The sequence below is a fragment of the Spermophilus citellus genome, assembly GCF_964194105.1.
Source record: "Spermophilus citellus genome assembly, chromosome: 12".
In the NCBI taxonomy this organism is placed as follows: Eukaryota; Metazoa; Chordata; class Mammalia; order Rodentia; family Sciuridae; genus Spermophilus; species Spermophilus citellus.
The window spans coordinates 57,276,178-57,294,338 of record NC_138198.1 but is presented as its reverse complement, the minus strand read 5'-3'; the positions used below and the strand labels follow the sequence as shown (position 1 = coordinate 57,294,338).

The 18,161-nt window shown below is 48.0% G+C and overlaps 2 long non-coding RNA genes across 4 annotated transcripts in view; both read right to left on the bottom strand.

The window, feature by feature from the left end:
- Window positions 1-18,161, bottom strand: part of LOC308631379 — a 987,731-nt gene that overhangs the window by 25,560 nt on the left and 944,010 nt on the right. The window lies entirely within an intron of this gene.
- LOC308631801 lies at window positions 12,320-16,581 on the bottom strand. The gene is made up of 3 exons (XR_014018344.1): window positions 16,458-16,581; window positions 13,718-13,796; window positions 12,320-12,418 (listed from the first exon to the last, which is right to left on the bottom strand). It is a non-coding gene; the product is annotated as an uncharacterized lncRNA (long non-coding RNA).

Below are 18,161 nucleotides of genomic sequence, written 5' to 3'. Positions count from 1 at the left end.
CTCTGTGTGGCTGCTGGCTCAGCGGACTCAGGAGAAGGCGCAGTGCTGGCCACCCCAGGGCTCCCTCTGCCTGTCCCCTGGCCTGAGTGCAGGCCCATATCGCTCTGCCTTCGCCTTAAGTCTGGGAATGTGGACACGGCAGAAACCTGGTTCTGGGGATTATGGCTGGGACCAGATGGCATCTGTCCACCACGGTGAGTGGCATTGGCTTCTGGAAGTCTAGGAGCGGGCATCCTAGACTTGGCATCCGCGGCCCTGGCTTTGACTCCCAGCACCACACGTAGGTGGAACCAGCCCCTTCGCCTGGAGAGCAGCTCTGCCCAGCAACCCTGAGTAGGAAGGCCTTCCCAATCCACAGCCAAGGGCAGTAGAGGGCCCCTGTCAGGGCCATGGCAGTGACCGCCCCTCGTCCTGCTCGGGCTCCCCAGCCTCCATCCTGTGCTGACTGGCCCGGGGCACTGGAAGCCCATCTTCCTGCCCTCTGATCCCACCCTGCTGGCACAAGTGGTACATGTGACTTCCACATCTGTCATTCCTGTGGTGCAAGGACGCACTTCAGACCTCTCGAGGAGCACCAGCGGGAGAGCGGCTCCCTGGGCAGTAGCTTCCTTAACCACAGAGCTTAAAGTGGCCACAGAGGCCCCATGAGGATGCCACATGGCCTGGCACTCCTGTCTCCAGGGCCTGGGTCACCCGCTGTGGAGGTCTGACCCTGAGTCTGGCATGAATCCAGAGGGTGCCTGGAGGCCCTGGGCAGGCCAACCCCATTCTAGAGTAACCCAAGTCCGCCAGAGCCCCCCTGTCAGACCGGCTCCCTGGACCCCTGTAAGGGGGGGCTGGCCTGGGGGGGGGGGGTCCCTCTAAGGTTTGCTTTGGCAGCCTGAGGCTGAGCAGTGGCTGGCTTCTTCTCCGTGAAGCCCCTGGACTATTTAGGATTCACTTTGAGGATCCCACCCCCTGCTGGCAGGGGTGGCCCCGAGCGCAGGTCTGAGGAGGACCCAGTGGTGTCCCCAGCTCAGACGATAGAGCCCTGAGACTCCTGCAGCTGCGGTTGGAAGTGGGCTTGGGAGAAGTGACTGAAGGCAGAGGGGACAAAGGGAAGTGTCCTTATCTGTGGAGACCCCAGGAGGCTCGCTCTCTCCACCAGGTGAAGTGACTGTGGGCAGGTGCCTTCTACAAAGCTCAGGTGGCCCCTGGCTGGAACCCGCCCTGCAAGAAGCTGCTCTCAGCATCCAGGACGTAGGGTCCCACCCTGGCCACCCCAGCCGGACTCCCAGGTGCTCTGGCCCCAGTGGGAAGCCAGCAGGAGCCTCAGCGTCAGGTAGAAGGGCGGTGGTGGCTTCTGGCAACCTCTCAGGCCCTTTGGGAACAGACCTGGAGCTGGACTCTCCCAGTAAGGCCGAGGCCCCTGCACTGTCCCCAGCGGTACTCAAGGACAGGGCTCGTGACCCTGCATGCCACCGGACTGGGACACTGCACTTCTCGGAGCCTGGGGGACCTTGCCACCTAAGAGCGCTGTAGAACACTCACTCCACAGACCAGGAGTGCCACACAGACCCGCGTCCCAGCCCCCGGCAGGTGACGCAGTGGGAGTCGGGCCCTGGGTGGGCAGCACTCAACCTCCAGGACACCTGGCAGCGAGGGGGTCTAACCTAGACTGCTCCCGGGAGGCGCGTGGAGGAGGAGAAGGGCTCTAGGAATGCCTCTCTCACCACCGTCCACCCAGCCTAACTGCTGGAGAAAGATAAGCAGGTCCCGCCCTGGGTGTCAGCCACAATGGCCCCTTGTGCCTCCCCAGCAGCAGTGCGGGGAGCGGCCCTCCTTCCCACTCCCACCCTGGCCGCCCGCTCGTGTTTGGGAACAGCCTGACCCTGGGCCAAGGCCATCGGGCTGTGTCACGAGTGAGGGCCATCTGACAAGATGGCCGAAGGCAGGTGGCGCCCATACCCCACACACTCGTCGGCCACCCCCTCCCTGACGTGGTGCCCTGGGCTAACCTGCCCCAAGCGCGGACCCCATGCTGACTGCCTGCATCTGAAATGCCCATCTGAGCCGTGTGCATCCCGAAAGCACTGGACTAGACCCAGAGGCAGCACCCTGGCCCCGGCCCCCGCCCAGGGGCACCCTGGTCCTAACAGCCACAGATCAGCACTGGTCAGGACGACAGAGCCATGCAGCCGGTCACCTGGGGAGAAGGGACATTCCAAAGGATGTTTCTGGGCGCCCCACCTGCGTCCAGAGCTCTCCTGCTCACAGGTCATGGGAACCCCAGCCCAGGGGGGCAGGGCCAGTGGGGAGGACGGGTGGCCAGGCCTTCCTGGGTTCGTGACCTTCCCCCAGAGCCAGGAACAGTCAGGACCCTCTGCCGCCAAGAACCCACAGAGGCCAACCTCAGCACTCGGTGTGTGTCCAGGGCCTGTGACCAACCGAAGGAGGACTGTCTGATAAGACCTTGCAGGTTCTTAGCTACGGAACATTCCACAGCCTGGAAAGGAAGGGGGCGGGCCCGCAGCAAAGGTGCAGGAGGTGGCAGGCGTGTCCACACGACAGACTGAAAACAGGCTCTCTCTGGTGCTGTGGTCCTAGGGCTCCACCCTCACCAGTGATCAGTGATGGCAGGGGGGCTTTGTCAAAACAGTGGGCTCTCTTGATGCTCAATGCCCTCTGCCATGTTATAACATAGCACCTAAGTCCTCACCGGAGACTGGCATTCAGCATTGAACTTCCCAGCCCCAGAACTGTGAGAAATAAACCTCTGTTCTTAATACAACTACCCAGACTATGATACTGTGTTACAGTACACAAAATGGATCATGACGAGTGAAAGCTGGGGTCTCTGGACCACTACCATGGGAAGCGTTCCCTGGGCTGAACAGTGCAAAGGACCCGAGGATAGCAGGGGGCAAACCCACAAGGTCTCCAACAGCTGCAGCAGGGGCACTCCTCAACAGTCATTAGACACTGCTAACAAAAAGGAGGACACGGGCTCTAGGCGTGAGGCCCATAGGACTTGCTCCTCTGGGGACTCTGGCAGTAGAGTCTCCAGAGAAAGCCAATTCCACTGCTCTGGCCCCAAGGTGAGGCAGCACATCACGGGGAAGGGCCCAGCAGAGGACAGCTCCAAGTTCATGATGGTCATCAGGAAGCAGAAGGGGGAAGGGTCACGGGGCAGAGAACTCACCTCCTCAGCCACGCCTACTTGCCTACAGTTACCACCCAGTCCAGTCAGTCCACTCAAACCAGGATGGACTGATCAGGCCACCACTCTCACAGTCCACTCAAGACAATACTCACCCTCTGCTGAAAGATGGAAACAGGCAGCTTTTACAAAGCCCAGCACCTAACCACAGAATAGGAGTAGGAAAATGTGAACCCAGGAAGGAGAAAGCTCAGTCCACGGAACTGCCCTAGAAGTGGCTAGTTGGCACAGTGGTCAAAGTGGCAAAGATGGGAGAACTGGCAGACAAGGACTTTAAAACACACACTATGTTCAAAGATTTAAAAGAAAACAACATAAGAGAAATAGAAGCTGTGATCAAGAACCACACAAGTGCTAGGGCTTTTCAATACAGACTACAGAATGAAATACGTTTCATTAGTTCACAGAGCACAGACTGATCCTGGAGACGACAAACAGAAACTACACCAAATTAAACAGAAATTTTTAAAAAACCAGAGTGGGAGAGGGAAAGATTATCAGGCTGGATAACATTAAACAGTCTAACATATATGCAACTCAAAGAAAATCAAAGATAGAGCAAAACTGAACTGAAGGAAAAGCAATAATGAAGAGAAATCTTTTAAGCATCCTTGGGAAGGAAAGACAGGTATGAAACACACAGGCAAGTTAAGAACGAACGGCCAAATGGGCAGCCTGGTACAGGAGAGCTAAGGCTGGAGCCCTGGGGTGGGGGTGGGGGGGGTCAAAGGTAGAGGTCTGCACAGCAGGCTCAAGTCTTGGGCCCACCCAGCACGCACGCATACATACACACACACACACACACACACACACACACACAAACAACCATGAGCCTCTCAAAAGAAAAAAATATCATAAAACAGGACCTCTCTCAAATGCTCAAAGAATACTGTTAACAGAATTCCATATCCAGCAAAAATAACCTTCAAAATGAAGACATTTTTCTCTAGCAAAGCTGAAAAAAACTTGTTTGCAGCAGACCTGTTCAAGAAATGACCAGAGACGTTCTTCAGACTGGGGACATTACCAACAGAAAACCTGGATTTATACAAAGGAATGAAGGATGCTGGAAAAGGTAAATAAGTCAACATAAGATTCTTTCTCCTTTTAAAATTTCTTTAAAAAACAAGTCTAAATCAAAAAGAGTAACACTGCATTGTAAGGTTTATAAAATACACAGAAGATATTTGTCAATAATAGCACAAAGAACAGAAGGAAACATGTGGACCTCCACCATAGTTCTTCCAGTTTATGAGACGTGGCACAGTATTTGAAACAGACCACCATAAGATGAGCAAGTACACTGGAAACCACAGAGCAATCACTAAAACAAAACAAATGGGGAACTGCTGATAAGCCAAGAGGAAAATTAAAATGAGATATTAAAAGGCAAAAGAAGGCAGGAAGAAACACAAAGTATAGAAATACAGAACAGCTGGGACGAAACAGCAGGAACCTGATGACAGAATCAGTAATTACACTGAAGATGAGAAGAATACACACCAATTAAAAAGCAAAGACCACAGAGTTGGGAGCTGATGTGAAACACAACACAATCATAGCACTGTTCACAAGAAGTGCACTTTAAATAGTCAGGGATCAAAAAGGTCAAGAGTCAGAGGAAGGAAAAAGTTGTAGCAGGCAATCCTGAGCCTGAGATAAGGAGGCAGCCCAGCGATAAGGAGGCAGCTCTGTAACCGCAGACAAAGGAACCTGAGGACAGCTAAGGTCATCAGGCAGAGTCAGCAAGACCAGGGAAGAACTAACCACCACCAGCCACCCCACCTAACAAGGCGCTGTATACAACAGCTAGAGAAAACAAGTGCTTCAGCAACCCGCACAGGACAGGCACCCAGACAGGACGATTTAGGCCAAAAAGTAAATCTCAAACATGAAAGGACTGAATCATACAAGGTGCTCTCCACAACAGAATTAGACACGAATAACAACAGGCCTCTTGAAAAATCCCCAAATATTCATAAATTAAACAACACCCTTCTAACCTCTGTAACCATGGGTCAAAGAAGACATCTAAAGCACCTTACTTCAATCAGAGTGACACAAAACACAGCAGCAGGTCCAGTGTACAAGGAGCAGTGAGGCAATGTCCAGAGGGACATGCACAGCTTTAAGTGCTGTTAGGAACCATCTGAAAGAAGTCAGGCCTCCACCTTAGAATCCTAGAAAAAACAAATCAGACTCAAAGTGAAAGGAAGGAAACAACAAAGTGTAGGAATTATTGAAAAGAAAAATTGTAAACAGAAATCAACAAATCCGACATGGCAGTCTGAAGATCCAGAGGAAAGGCCTGCCCCCCACCACAACCACCACCATCACCCTTGCAGCCTGGAGATTCGGAGAGCCAGCCACCAGGGCTGGGGTCCCTTTTTCACCAAAGCATGGCTCCACAGCCCAATATCAAGTGCCTATATAGGCTTCAGGCTGCCACTGCCATGTAACTGGGATAGCGCCGCTTCTGTCAAGGGACAACAATCAGGACCTGGTAAGATGTCACCAAGGTCCCTGTGGGCCTGGCTGCACCAGAGGTTTCTCTACTAGGGGTGCTAACAGTTATCCTGTTGCTGAGGTGACAGGGAGTCTTGCTTGGGGTGGCCTCTCTCTTGTTTCTCCTACTAATAGCCACCTTCTTATGATCACCCTCTCACTAGTCATATAATCTAATACCTCCATATTCCACATCCTACCTCATGAACATCTCAGCCAACCCTCTAGCCCCCACCCCCTTCCACCACCAGAAACTGTAAACCATGTCACAAACCTATTGACTATAAGGTAGAAGATAGAACCAAACTCATCATTTCTGATTATAGTGACAAAACTCTAAATGTAAAAACAGAAGCTAACTGATATATGGCTGCACGTTGGGCACACTGAGTGCTGTAATATTGCTCTCTCCTTTAAAAGTGAGGTATTGGTAACCTATGGGGACACTATAAGACAATAGGGCAGAAGCTGTGATACCTCGGATCTACACTGCAGGGGAGGAAGACACAAAGACATCATGAAAAAACAAGGGAGGAAAGTGTCCCCAACAAACCGAGATACCACAACAATAGACACCATAGATAGAGCAGTAGGTGAAATGTCAGAGAAGGAGTTCAGAACACACATAACTAAAGTGACCTGGGAGTTAAAGAATGACCTAAGGGAGCAGATACAGGCAAAAACAAAGAGATAAGAGAACAAAGAGATAAGAGAGCAAACACAGGCTGCAAGAGATTACTTGAAGAAAGAAAGATTACTGGGGGGAAAAACAAACAAACAGAAATCCTTGAAATGAAAGAAACAATAAGCCAATTAAAAACTCAACAGATAGTATTACCAACAGACTAGACCACCTGGAAGACAGGACCTCAGACAATGAGGATAAAATATACAATCTTGAAAATAAAGTTGACCTCACAGTGAAGATGGTAAGAAACCACAAACAGAACATCCAAGAATTATGGGATACCATCAAAAGACCAGATTTAAATTCATTGGGATAGAGGAAGGCTCAGAGATTCAAACCAAAGAAATGCACAATCTCTTCAATGAAATATATCAGAAAATTTCCCAAGCATGAGGAATGAACTAGAAAATCAAATACAAGAGGCCTATGGGACACCAAGTGTACAAAATTACAACAGATGTACACCAAGACACATGAAAATGCCCAGTATACAGATTAAGGATAGAATTTTAAAGGCCACAAGAGAGAAAAATCAGATTATTTATAAGGGAAGACCAGTTCGGATCTCAGCAGAATTTTCAACGCAGACCCTGAAATCCAGGAGATCCGGGAACAACATACACCAAGCTCTAAAAGATAATGAATGCCAACCAAGAATCTTACATCCAGCAAAATTAAGCTTCAAATTTGATGAAATAAAAACCTTCCATGATAAACAAAGGCTAAAAGAATTTACAGCAAGAAAGCCTGCAGTACAGAACATTTTTGGCAAAATATTCCACAAGGAGGAGATGAAGAGAACAATGAAAATCCGCAAAGGGAAGAACTACAGTAAAGGAAAAGCCACCAAAGCAGAAACCAAGTCAAGCTGAATAACAAACAAAAATGACCGGTAACACAATTCGTGTCTCTCAACTCTTTTTGATAAATTTTTACACATAAAAATTTTAACTACAATGTCATCTGATTTTTCAGGTTTTTGTTTATTTTGTATTTTTTAATTTTCCACTTCTCTTCGAAAAGTCACCAAATATTTTCTTTTAAAAGTTTTAGCATTCTATGCATGATATTTTAACATATAATTAATCTGGTATGTGTATATATATTGCCTGTGATATGAGATGAGGTATATCTTACTTTCTTATAATTAAAAAACCATTATTCAAGAGTCAAGGATGAAAGAGATCAATCAGGGTAAAAATTGTTTAATAAGGGATTTATAAAGATAAGGGCAAGGTTGAGGGAAACCAACGAATTTTGTGAAGCACCTTTCCTTCTGTAGACTTGGAGAGGTAGGAGGTGAAAGAAGAGAGAGCCATTATGAAAACCTTGTAGAGGTGACCTAACTGAAGCATGAAGAAACCAACTTAACAGTCTAATAGTCTTATAGGGAAGAATAAATCACCTCATTCCACTTTTGAATATTCTAAGTTCATCTCTTTGGTGTCCCTTTCTGAAGGAACTCAACAAGACACCACATAACAGGGGACTTATCATGCAGCCTATAGCATATGTCTCACCAAAAGTGAAAGATGGAGAAAAGAGGGAATATGGCACCCACTGGTTACATGAGGCCACTGAGTATTTGAAATGTCTCATCTGAATTGAGGTGTGCTATGTGTTAAATAGACATTACATTCCAAAGAATTATTAGGACAAACAAAATGAACATGACATATCTAACAATTATTTTCTTTGCAAATTATATTGATAATCCATTGGGTTAATTTATTTATTATTTATTTATTTAAATATATTTAAATAAATATTAAATAATTTATTATTATTTATTTATTTAAAAGAAAGAAAGAAAGGAGAACAAGGTAACATATTCTGTATCTTGACTGTAGTACTATATATCCATTATATATGTTGTCATTTTTTAATATTTGTGTTGTCAAAATTCATATAACTATAAAACTAAATAGGACAAATTGTACCAAATATAAATTATATCTCAACAAACATGACTATAAAAAGAAATCTAGTTCATGAAGTGTTTTAACAGTATTGGGCACATACTAGCCACCTGATAAATAACGGTTATTACTATGATTGATTAAAACAACCAACATCAGGGGCTGGGGTTGTGTTCAGTGGTAGAGCAATTGTCTAGCATGTGCGAGGCCCTGGGTTTGAGCCTCAGCACCACATAAAAATAAATAAAACTCTAGATAGGGCAAAGGGGTGGGAGGGGAAGAGAGAGGGCACGGGGATAGGAAAGACGGTGGAATGAGATGGACATTATTATCCAAAGTACATGTATGAAGACACAAATGGTGTGAATATACTTTGAATATACTTTGTATACAACCAGATATGAAAAATTATGCTCTATATGTGTAATATGAATTATAATGCATTCCTTTGTCATATAAAACAAATCAGAATTTAAAAAAAAAAGAAGAAATTCTTAAAGAAAACACTGTTTCTGTTTGGATGTAATGCTGAGATTTTTAAGTATCCTGGAACCTTTCTACTTTCTTTCAAGAATGCTTTCAGGGCTGGGGTTGTGGATCAGTGGTAGAGCGCTTGCTTCACATGTGTGAGGCACTGGGTTCTATTCTTAGCACCACATATAAATAAATAAATAAATAAATAAATAAATAAATAAATAAAAAGTCCATCAACAACTAATAAAAAAATAAAAAAAGAATGCTTTCAGAGTTGCTAGATAAAAGGCAATAGAGTCATTATGTCCCCAAAACTTCACAACTTCAGCACCATCTCCTAAAGGTTCAGAAAGGACTGTGGTCACCTACGGCCACCCACACAAGCAGAACGGTCGAGCTGAAGAAGCCAAGCTTGCTGTCAAGTGGCCAGTAAAGAGCAAAGCCCAGGGACCACTCTCCACTCACACCTGCAGAAAGACCCTTACCACGAGCACAGTAAAAATAAACCATGACAAACTAAATCTGTACTTCTGCCAAACTACTTTTTTACTTATTAAGGAAATGCATGATAAAACAAAATCTCTACTTGTCATCCCAAAAGAATTGAGGAATACAGAGCTCCCCCCCCCCCACAAAAGAAACATACACCCAGGGGAGTCTTCCAAAAGCACCAAGGACGCCTGAGCCAAGCACCTGCCCAGATTTCCCACAGAAATCAGTCTGCGTGCGTGTCAAAGACACCAGAGAACCCATGCTGCTTTCAAAACACACGGTTGTGGGAAGCCATTTCTGACACGTGATTGGGTGGCTCCCGTTAAGGGTCTGAGGCGCTCTGGCTGTGTCGGAGCTTTCCCGGCCCTTTCCTGATGAGAGAGCCCATCCGTGTGGGGGTGTGCCTGACCACTGACCCCGGGGGCCCAATCACTGACCCTGACCTTGGAGTGCGGTCCCCCCTCAACCTTCATTGGATGAAATTCTCCCCTAAATCTCTTGTTCCCCAATAAAAGGCTACTCCCAGGCGTGTTCAATCTCTCTCTCTCCTGCTAGCCCTGAGTAATCCTTGCTGCCCTGCTGGGCTGTTAGAAGAAAAAACCAGAGAGGGGAGCCGTCTCAGACCTGACAATATAAATAAGGTAACTAAGTCTGTGTGTTTTATTTCGATGTCATCTAGCTAACTTTATGCCTAAAACCTCATTAATAAAACCATTACACAGGCCACATGGTGGACACGGTTAATTCTAGTTCAGCAAGACACACACTGAAATTCTAGTTATTTCAAATAATCTGGCCCGTTCAAATATCTTGAACCAACTCTCTCAGGGTAAAGACCATTATATAGACCTGTCAGTCATTAAACAGGAAAAACATGGAGGAAAACTTTTTGATTAAGAAAAAAACAGAAGAACGAAATGGCTAACTATGGCACTAACAATAGGAGCTTATAATTCAAACCCAAAGGTTTCAAGGCTGGGGACGTGGCTCCATGGTAGAACGCATGCCTAGTATGTGTGAGGCCCTGGGATCACCAGCACAACAAAGCAGCCTCAAAATTCCAACTGAGGACAAGTTCAATGTTCTTTCCATTTTGAAATTATTAAACAAACAGAATGGACCACTGTCTGGCAGAAGGACCCTCTTAATAAGCTCACTGCCAGTTAAAACTGACCTAACCACCAGCACACAGTACTCTGAATCATGCTGAGGTAGGAGAAAAACCAATCATTTGCTAAGAGATACCCAGAGGAAGAAATTTATCTTAAAACATAAGAGGTTCAGGGTCAAGAAGGAAGTCTGAGGATTAAAAGACTTAAAAGCACACTAAAACTGCTTCCTCTGATATCCCTCCCAAATAAGGATCAGTGTTTTTCTTTTAGAGGACATAACTTGAAGGTCTGGTTGGAACTATCACGCAGTCCTCAGGACAAACCTGGCCCTTCTGGAGAGACCCAGGTGTCCTGGGCTGGAACTGACCACAGTTGGCTCCCTGACCACTATCTGTTCTCGGCATTGTCCAGCTTACTGATAAGAGTCTACTCCCCCAGCTATCATCTGTGTGACCATTTATGTACTTGGTCAGAAGTAAACAAACAGCTTTTTTAAACACCACCTTCCGGATGTATACGCAGCACATAGGTGTCCTGAAGCTCTCCTGAAGCTCTGCTCAAGCTGACTAACCACCACCACTCTCCAGGTCCAGTGGAGGCCAAACACAGCCTCGGAACCAAGCGCCTGGGACATGCCTCAACAACTCAGAGCACAGAGCAAGGCCTTCCCTTCAGCACCCACTTCCTCCTCATCCCATGAGTCTGTGTCCCAGGCATTTGGACCTCCTTGTGGTTTTAACTGGAATAAATGGAAAACCTGAAGTTCACAACCCTCTTCCCAAAGGCCAGAAGCAGCAACCAATAGACTCCAACATAAAATAGCATGCTGTGAATGGGTTCTACCACCAGCCTGGGATTCTGCTGAGGGACAGCCAAGTCCATCCATGCCCCACACCCTCAGGACCAGATGAGGCAAGAAACAGGAACACAGCTAAGGCTTGTGGCCACAACCCAGCACCCACAGTAGGGCCTGGCAGATAAAAGCCATTCAGTAACTCTCTTTAGCAAGGACACAGTGGACTCCTACAAGGCCTGCACAGATGAGTGGCAGGAGCTGTCGCTTAGCAGGAGGCCAACAGTTTCTGTGGCTCAATGGACACAGTGAAATTGTACTTATTTCATAAAAGTGTGTACACGTTGACTCTTCCCCATAAGTTACCATGTTCGTTCGTATGCCAGGCCCATCTGGAATTTTTAAATTCTTTCTTTATGGAAAATAAATTTCATTTCAGTGTGTTGTGGTCAGTTTTCTTTGGGGGAACCAACCATCAAGTGACTCAGGAGACCAACTCTCTCTCACTCCTAGGACTCCACTACAGCCAGCTATCTGCCGACACAGTCCAGGCAGAAGAGCTGTGCCTCACACCCACTCCCTGCCTTCCTCCTAGATAGCGAGCGAGCCCCACTGCTCTCAGGGCAAAGCTGCAGCGAGGACCATGGACAGACCCACATACCCATGGAGCCCAGGAACTCATTCCTAGAGAGGCAAAGAGCAGAAACAGGCTAACTACATGCTAACTCCACACTACTTCTTTGTCATGACTCACTTCATTCTAAAATAATTATTTTCCTTCCTCCAGTGCCCTTTTCCTGGATATCCCATCTCCTCCTGTGCAACACCTAGTTCAGATCTTGGGCCTATGGGGTTCTCTTACTTACAAGAGAAGCAAGCCTTTTACTAGCCTATCATGTGCCAGGCCAGACATGAGCTGTTCACACGTGGGTATTTCACATGATCTTCACCCCACCTCCCCTTCTCACATGTAAAGAACTACAAGCACAAAGAACCTTAGTAAAGAGTTCAGGTTAGAAAACAGCGGAGCCCAAGAAGATCAGCACAAGGTTACCTGCCCTCCACAGACTCTGCAAGTGTCTACCCTTGGCTCTAGCCTGGGAAGAGGGAGGAAGGAGGATGGTCAGTACCGGTTACCTGGTGAGCACAGCGCCTTGGAGGTGGACCAGGGATGTCAACTTTGGTCCAAGTGTCCTTCTTGATGTTGTAGACATAGAGCTCATTATACAGAAGAGTCTGTGGGAAGGAAGAGGAACCTCAGTATCATGAATGACATGCTCCAAGAAAGTGACAGCATGTGGGGAGGACACTATGACAAATCCCCAGAAAGCTTGTCCCTTCCAACAAAGGACTATAAACCAACACAGGCAGGTAGGGCGCTGGTCCTGAGATCTACAGGGACAACAGGACAGCCACCCCACAACTTTCTGTAGGTTAATTTGCTTGCCACTCTGAGTGAAAAGGCATTTGACACACCCAACCGACCACATATCACAGCTGAGCCAGCCTGCCGTAAGCGTGCCCAGAATATTGACATCTGCCCGCAGCTGAGCAAACCATCTAAAGCACAGCCCATCTCATAATAGAGTACCGACATCTCATGCCACTGTTAAACACTGCTCTGAAAGTAGAAAACAGAAGGGCTGTTTTAGGTGCTCTTTCCCACAAAGTCAGAGGTCCTGCAGACAGAAGCCAAATGCTCACAGTTTACTGCTCTGAGGCACCAGTCGCCTTGGCTGATCAGCCAGACCCTCACTCTCCAAACCCAAGCCTAACTTTTTGGGGACAGATTGACTGATTTGGTGCACTGGGGATTGAATCCAGGGCTCTACCACTAAGCTTCATTCCCAATCCTTTTTATTTTTTATTTTGAGACAGGGTCTAAGTTGCTGACGCTGGCCTTGAACTTACAATCCTCCTGCCTCAGCTCCCCAGTCACTGGGATTACAGGCATATGCCACTGCATCCAGCTCAGATCTAGTTTTTGAATGCATGAAAAGGCAGAGAAGGCTAAGAACTGACAGAACTCCTCGCAGGCCAGAGGTAAGTGAACACAGCTTTCTGCTTCATGCACAGGGCTTTCTAGACTACTCAAAAATAAAAGCCCCACAATTTATTAGCATTATTTTTCATTCGGAACCACCTTGAAGGCTGGAAATGTACAGCTCAGTGGAAGAGAGCTTGCCTGGCGTGCGCAGCCCCGTGGGATCCATTCCCAGCACCGGAAACCAAAGTTGAAGAGTAGGAACGTGAAAAACCACCACAAGGAAGAGCAGTCCCGGCAACCACCAGAGAACCAAGCAGGCCCACCTCTGCAGGCAGTGCTGGGGACAAACACCCTGCAGAACTCTGCCTGCAGTCACTCAGTCCCCGACTGGCCCTGGTGACTGTCAAGGATGCACCAGGCCTGACACCCAGGAAGTAGGATGTAAGAGAGGATCGTGAAGGTGACGCTCATATCACTGCTTTCAGTTAACTATGCTTCAAATGACACCCAAGAAAAGTTGAGAGGAAAAGAAAAAAGGTATACTTTACTTTTTGGCCATTGAAATATTCACCTCCAAAAAGGATTAACTCATCTTTCTCAGGGTGAGCGGACAGGGAGGCATTTAACCTGCAATAGACATGAAGCAGAGATGAGCACACAACGCCATGCTAGGCCAGGCTCCTTTCCATGAGCATGCTTTACCAGAGACAGCAGGCCCTGGGGCCATCCTGAGGCCATCAGCCAGATACCAAGTTCATGCACCTGAAGAGCCCTGGTCTGGGCCACCTCACTCAGAACTGGCTGAAAACATGAGCAGGCAGGCCGAAGCTCAGACCTCTGACCACGCTGCCTCTGCCAGACCTGCCCTGTTGGGGGTCTAGCCCCTTAAATCATAATCGAAGCTGCTCCTAAAGCCCAGTATGTCCCAGGGGCCTTCTGCCAAGAAAATGTCAATAACTCTCTATTTCCTGCATACACAGGACAAAATAATAGCCATTGGGGAAGCTGCACACACATTCTGACTACTTCAGTAGAAAGCAGGACAAGAGGCCACGGCTGTGGCAGAATGCCCTGCTCTCAGCATCCTTGACAGTGGAGTCCCCAGGTGGGTCCACACTACTCATTCCAGAAGCTGCTTCTCAAAGGGAAAGCCATTTCAAAGTCAAGCAACTGGGGAAATCTGAAACCTCTATTTTTCTCTTGGAGATTTATTATGCACAGAAAGATTTCACAGTCTGGGAAATTTCCCAGTAAAGAGACCAGCATTAAAACAGTGCAGCTGCAAGGGAACAGTCTGGCATCCCTCAGAAGCTAAATCCAGAGCTACGTCATGAATCGGCAGCCCCCCAGGTGGAAACTCCAGGGGACAGCTGCAGCCATGTCCACCACAGCACTGCTCACAAGCATCCACCAACACAAGGTAGATAAGGCCAAGCCCCAATGCCAACATGGTGTGGTGCCAGCATCTGAACAGCCTCCACATCCCAGGAGACGACGCAAGCAGGGCAGCAGGACAGGGAGCCATATTGTACAGGGCAGGATGTGATACTCGGCCATGCAGATGGCTGCACAGCACTGTGAATGCGAGTTACGCCACAGAACTGAAGAAAAGGTTAAAACGGCAAACTGTGTCACACACACAACCACAATGACACGTTTTTAGAAAAGAACAATGCTTCCCACCCACGCCCAGTTTTGTTTTGTTTAGTTTTCTCTTTTAACATGTCTTAGTTCTCTGTGGCAAAGTATCTAACATAAGAATCTGTATGAGGCCTAAAGCAGAAAGTAGCAACAAGGCCCCACTGTACCCAGGCACCACCTAGGCACAGGCAGCAAGAGGCACAGACACCAGTGAGTGCAGCGTCCTTGGCCCTAGGCCACACCTGGGCCACACTCAGGGCCATGCTTCTTAGGAACCCGTAACTGTCAAGGGTTCCTAATGATACACAGCTGAGAGGAGGGAGGTCAGAAGTTATGAAGGCTACCAAACAAGGTCTTCATCTCACCATATGATCCAACACCAGCTCCCTCTGCCTGGCAGGCAAGCCCAGCTGGCACAGGGACAGCCAGCACTTTATATACTTGGCATTCAATCTGACTTTTGGGACAAGCTTTTTCTTTAGAAAAAGTTCTAATACATCATCAAAGCTAATAATAATAACAACCCATGTTCCAAGTAGCTTTCCTCAGGAGCACCAGTACCCACAAAGAAGCCTTAAAAATATCCAATCTGCTTCAACCACTCAAATGAAAATGTCCATCTACCAAAGAAAACATACCAACTAAAGGAAAAATAAAACCCAGTCCCCAGCAGAATGAACTAAACAATAACAGGACGTGTGCCTGGGGCTGCTCCACCACCAGCACTCTGCTCAGGGGCTCACTGCACCCTGCCACCAGCCCAAGGGCCCAGGGATGCAGGCACAGAGCCAGTCCTGACTTTGCTGAGGCAAAGACCGCACAGCAGAGCCAACTTCCTGAAGGCTGGCCCAGGCTGACACGCCACCAGGTGGGACCTACAAGCTGCATCTCATTCTGAGGACTGAAGCAAACATTTCTCAAGTGAACAAAACAAGCCTAGGTTACATGTTTGGCAATTACATGTTTCCCTACTCTGAAGGCTGCATCATCTTCTCATGAGGATGCTGGGCCTCCCTAGGTTAGGAACTAAAGAGCTTGATGCACTCAATGTCCTGCCTCTGCTCTGTGAGTAACCAACAGAGAAGCAGAGGGTCCTAGACAGAAGCAGAAAATAATCAGCACTCAGAAATTAGGAGGAAGCAGCCAGAGGGAAACCAATGCCTGCTCATTTCAGCCCACACCAACTCTATCCATGGGCGTCTGAAGTCCTGCAAGAGACCTGAGATTTCCTTCACCATTAATACGCTCACTTAAAATGGCAATGTATATCTAATAAGCTTCATGTGAGAACTTAAAGGCAGCAGAACAAACACCTGTGATGTTTTAAAACACTTTTAAAAACCTTCAGAGCCAAACAATAGCTTGGGGGGGGGGTGATACTCACCCATGGGTGCCACCAACTATAGTGCCTTCAAACCCACTCTAAGAGGAACAGCCGTGTTGAGCCATACCCCCAGGCCCCTACAGGACAGCAGAGCTCACAGCCTGTCCCCAGCTTTGCAGAGGCAAGTGACCCACAGCAAGTGCTCATGGGAAATGTTCAGAGTGTTCAATCATTCCTGAGAACATGTATCCATGTCAAGTCACTTTTCAACTTAGGGAAGAGAGGGAAACAGAACTAGAAGGCAGGGAAGCCTGCCCGCTTACCGTGGAGAGGGCGGGGAACACGGTGTCTCGGTGACCTGGGTCTTCCTGGCATCCAGTGTCTGGAAATGGGCTATCAGGGCTTCCAGGTCTTCCTAGGGCACACAAGCAGCCAACATGAGACTCTTTCTAGAACCTGCCATGGAGCCAAAAGCCTGGCCAGCTTTCCTCCAAGGTCACTTGGATCAGACTGGTCCAGTCACATCTATGAATCACAACCTGCTCTCCCTGGGTTTGAAATGCACAGGGCCGAACACATTCAGAAAACACAGGGCTGGGGACACAGCCCAGTGGTGGAGCACTTGCCCACCTTAACTTCAGCACCCAGGCCCAGGGTGCTCCCGCCTGCCCCCTGTTTGACAACACTACCTGGTCTTTGTCTTGATCTTGTCTGTCCTGTTCACACCCCCACCTACCCCCATGATAAAATATGAGCTCCAACAGAGAAGCATTAGAGTCAGGTTGGGACAGGGCCTGCATAGAGGCTCAGAGACCCCTACTGACAGCTGTGGCCGCAGACCTAAAGCTGAGGTGCTGATGCACTGGCATAGCTGGCCAGCTCTGGAGGCCAGTCTTCCGCCCTGCCCAGCCCTCACTCCCTGTAGGCATCAAGTACACCCCACCCCCACAGCTGGTGCAAGGCCAGTCATCTGGAAAGCGGCCTGAAGTCTCCTCTCAAACGCACTCCCTCACCTTGTTCACACTGAGACCTGGGATCTGACTCTTTCATTCCTCCCACTCGCACACCTTGTTCCCACATTCTGCAGAGCTGGAAGTTCAGATGTCCTTCTAGCACTTAAGACACTTTCAGAGCAACCTCCCTCTTACCAACCCAACGCTGGCCTCTGCACACAGCTCCATGGGCCTCAAAAGTTACCCAAACCCCTTTCCTCAGCACAGGTCAGATAAACAGCAACTTTTAAAAAGTCCACTAAGCACAAGGAGGACACAGGAAGCTGACACAGGACAGCGATCAATGACCTAGTTAACGAAGTGTGCCTTGTTCTCTGGATCATGTCAGCTCAGATTCTTTCTAAGGGACAGCCCAGGAAAGTGAGCACTGCCGAGGCCCACCCTGCCCAGCACACTTTAGGGAGCGTCTTCAATCTCCAGCACCCAAGAAGGTCACACAGATCCCTTAAAATCCAAGCCAATCTCACTCAACCTTCTTAACCTGCAGGCTTTCTCTGTTCAGGGAAAACACAATCTTTGAAAGCATAAACAGTCTCAGACCAGGAGTGTAGCTCAGAGGTATGCCCTGCCCAGTGCGCAAACTAGAGACAGTTCTTGAGGTCAAGGAATGCACACAGATTTTTCCAAGTTATGGCCCTGAGGCTGCTCTGATGCAAGGGTCTGTCTTTCCTGCCACCTCCATCTGTCAACTGTCCACTCAGTCTCTCAGCTCTGTTCTCCCTGGGAGCTCCTTTCTGCGCAGTCCCTGTTGTCTCCAAGGCTAGTCTTTTTTTTTTTTTTTTTTTTTTTTTTTTTTTTTTTAAGAGAGAGTGAGAGAGGAGAGAGAGGGAGGGAGGGAGAGAGAGAGAGAATTTTTAATACTTATTTTTTAGTTCTCGGCAGACACAACATCTTTGTTGGTATGTGGTGCTGAGGATCAAACCCGGGCGGCACGCATGCCAGGCGAGCGCGCTACTGCTTGAGCCACATCCCCAGCCCCTCCAAGGCTAGTCTTACTGAACCTCCACCTTTCTG